The sequence below is a fragment of the Helianthus annuus genome, chromosome 6, assembly GCF_002127325.2.
Source record: "Helianthus annuus cultivar XRQ/B chromosome 6, HanXRQr2.0-SUNRISE, whole genome shotgun sequence".
Classification (NCBI taxonomy): domain Eukaryota; kingdom Viridiplantae; phylum Streptophyta; class Magnoliopsida; order Asterales; family Asteraceae; genus Helianthus; species Helianthus annuus.
The window spans coordinates 71,035,038-71,038,974 of NC_035438.2; positions in this window are offsets into that span (position 1 = coordinate 71,035,038).

The window sequence follows — 3,937 nt, forward strand, 5'->3', positions numbered from 1 at the left end:
ATGGCATGACAGTAAATTCATAATGACCATACCTAGTTCTGAATGCGGTTTTAGGAATATCCTCTTCCTGTACCTTTAATTGATGATATCCTGATCTTAAATCAATTTTAGAGAAAAATCGAGCTCCTTGAAGTTGATCAAACAAATCATCGATTCTTGGTAATGGATACCGATTCTTAATCGTGACTTTGTTCAATTCACGGTAGTCAACGCACATACGCATTGATCCGTCATTCTTTTTAACGAATAAAATCAGTGCTCCCCATGGTGATGAGCTTGGCTGTATAAATCCCTTCTCCAACAATTCGTCTAATTGTTTCTTCAGTTCTTGCATTTCAGCAGGTGCCAAACGATAAGGTGCTTTGGCAATTGGTGCTGCTCCTGGTAACAGGTGAATTCTAAATTCAACTTCCCTGTCGGGTGGTAGTCCTGGCAATTCTTCTGGAAAGACATCTGAAAACTGGGACACTACTGGAATGTCTTTTAATTCTTTTCCTTTCGTGTTAGTGATTATAGAAATCAAATACACTATAGATCCTTTCCTTATATAACTTGCAGTTTTCATCACAGAGATGAATTTAGTGGATCTAGATGGTTTATCTCCTTTAATTGTGATCTTTTCACCTCTTGGTGATTTTATCTGAATTGACTTTTGATCACATAAGATATTGGCTTTATTGGCTATTAACCAATCCATTCCTAACACGATATCAAATCCCACTAGATTCATTGGGTAAAGGTTTGCAATAAACTTTTGATTAAAAATTTCTATTCTTGCTCCTTGCAAGATTTCAGAAATTTTAACGGTTTCTCCATTTGCTGTCTCTACTAGACATTCTTGTGGTAGTTTAGTTAATGATTGATTTAGGAGTTTGCAAAATAAAGTATTAATAAAACTTTGGTTGGCACCAGAGTCAAATAATACTTTAGCAAAAATATCATTAACTAAAAACGTACCAGTAATGACGTCCGGAATTAGTCTAGCTTCGTCTGCAGTTAGAACGAATGATCTAGCATTTTTAGTGTTCTTGTTGTTTGCAGCTGGGGCTAACTTTGGACAGTTTGGCTTGATATGACCTTTTTCTCCACAATTGAAGCACATTCCATTAGTTGGTTTTCTTCTGCATGTCTCCTCCTTATGTCCTGGTGCTTTGCAGAAATTGCAGTAAGTAGAGCATCTTCCAGAATGCTTCTTTTTGCAGGCTTTGCAATATGGTGCAGAGGTAGAACCTATATTCCTACGGTTAGAATTCCCAGAACGGAATTCTTGAGTAAGCCTTTGGGTTAGGTTTATCCTCTGGTCTTCTTCTCTAGTTCTCACTAGTTCATCAGTCAAGGTATTGGCTAGTTCTACAGCTTCTTCTATAGTTTGGGGTCTAGCTGCCCTGACTACATGTCTAATCTCTCCAATTAATCCCCAGATGTAACGGGAGATTAACACTGGTTCAGGTGATGCAAGGGTAGGTACTATCCTAGCATATTCAAAGAATGTGGTAGTGTAACCCTTACTGTCTACCCCGACCATTCTAAGATTCAGAAACTTATTTGCTATTTGTTCTTTTTCATTAGGAGGGCAGAATTTCCTTTCTACCATATTTTTGAATTCCTCCCATTCCATGCTATAGATTCTATCACTTCCTCTTGATTGGAGGATAGTGTTCCACCATTCTAAGGCTGCGTTTTTAAACAGATTTGAAGCAAATATTATCTTATCTTCTTCAGCACATTTGATTATTTTTAGAACAGCCTCAGTTTTCTCTATCCAGCGTAGGGCTGCAATGGGTCCTTCATTTCCCGAGAATTCTATAGGTTTACAGGACCAGAATTCTTTGTAAGAACAACCATATGGCATAGTTCTTCTTCTTTTGGGAATGGGCGCTTGAAGTACGGGTCCATTGTTCACGCTGTTTTCCAGTTCACTGGGTCGTTTACTGCTATGCTTACTTTTATTATTTGCTTCTTGAACTGTTTGAATAATAAATGGCATTGCATCTATAATTCCTTGTGCCACTATATGTTGAAGAGCACTATTATCCATTTGGTTTCCATTGTTGTTTGGATTCTCGTTAACCACGTTATTGTTACTCTAGTTATCGTTATTCAGATTATCTTGATTTTCCTCGTCGGCCATCTGAATTTTAAATAATTACCAAATATTAATATCACAATTAATATTTGAATATAGCCAATCACATGACATGCACTTTTAACCAAAAGCGTCGAGCATTGCGACTTTTACTCTATTTATATAGTATGCATCATTACACACAAGTACTAAAATTTAAATTACAATACCGACTGAAATATAAAGCTACAATACTAATAGTAGGCATCCGTAGTTTTTTTTTCTAACACATACACACATATATTATTTTATTATTATTATTATTACTACTACCGTTCCTGTCATCACATTCACTGATATGGATTCATCCAAAAATCCATATTACGCTCATCGTATTTCCATACGAGGCGTTCTCCCACCTGTCGCATTCTATCACTGCTTTCTAAAATTTCCTCCCCAAAAGTCCTAAGTTCTTGGACATTTTCTGCACTCATTGGGGGTGCAGGTTCTAGGATTGGGTTTGGAAACTGGGGTACGGGTTCCTGATACGGAGGCATAGGGGCCTGGTACGGGTATGGATTCTCTAAAATTTCCCTAACATATGTATCACTAATGTTGTAGGGATCTTGAGGATCTAACCCTGGATAAGCTCCTAAGTTGGGCATTGGCACATTTTCCTGTATTGGGTTTTGTTGCACGTAGTCCCTAACATCGTCCCACCAGGTGTCGTAGTTGTTTGGGTCTAGGGGATCTGGTGCAGGTACCCTAGGTATCTCCTCCGGGTTGTAATCAGGCATTTCTATCTGGTTTTCTACTTCCATGGGTTGGTCAGGATTTTGTGGTTGGGGTGCTTGCATTTGTTCCAGGTTTGGGTCAGCAGCAGTGGTTGCTAAAATATGGATATTAGCGATACCCCTATTGAGCATATCCTGATTATAAGCATCAGTCTCTCTTTTTGCTGCGGCTAACACTCGCTGCTCCTGCAACTTTTTCATTCTTTTCCTACGTTCATGCGCTCCCCTACTGAACCATCCTCTCTTTTTCTGAGGAAATGGCTCTTCAGATTGAGCCTTAAACACAAAGATTCCTTCTTCTGTGTCAGCAGAATACCCCGAGAGGGCAGGCTGAGAAGAGGAGGTGCCTTCGCTCCTAGGCGAACCAGACAGTTGACGATAGGCATCAAAAGGTCCTTGGTCGCTCATACTGTAAACTAACAAATAGTCAGATAACACATAGCAAGAAATACAATTATACACGTATTTCCATAATTTATTTCCTAACACTTTGAATTTTGATGTCAGCAGAACACTTCTGTGGCTGAATCAGTGGCATGGCTCTGATACCACCTTCTGTCACAGCTCCCGATCCCTAGTTTCCGGGAACGGGCGGCCATGAGCCAGTTTCGGTGGTATCACTTTTATTTATTCAATTTGGCAGCGGAAATTTTCATCAGGACCGTAGTTAGGAAATATTTAATCAGAGTAAACCACCTCGTTTAATAATATTAAACATATGGGAAAAACCCAAGTTTTCAATACACACGTTTCATAGGAATAAATCCTATTTATTTATTAAAAACATCTCTTTTATTCTTAGGTAACTTTATTGCCACTTTTCCAAGCCTTCAGTGCTGTCCAGCTGGCTTCTATTTGGCTTTCACATATTGTTACCTGAAACGCGTTTTAAAAACATTTTGTCAGTGGGAAATACTGGTGAGTGAATCCCAGTTTAATCAAGTTTATATAAAAACAATTTCACAGTGAACAGTATTGAGGGCGCATCCGCAATTACATTTGTTTCCAAGTTATATCAATTACCACCACACGGTAATGTCGTTCCGACTTATGGTCATGTTACTCCTTTACCAGGTGG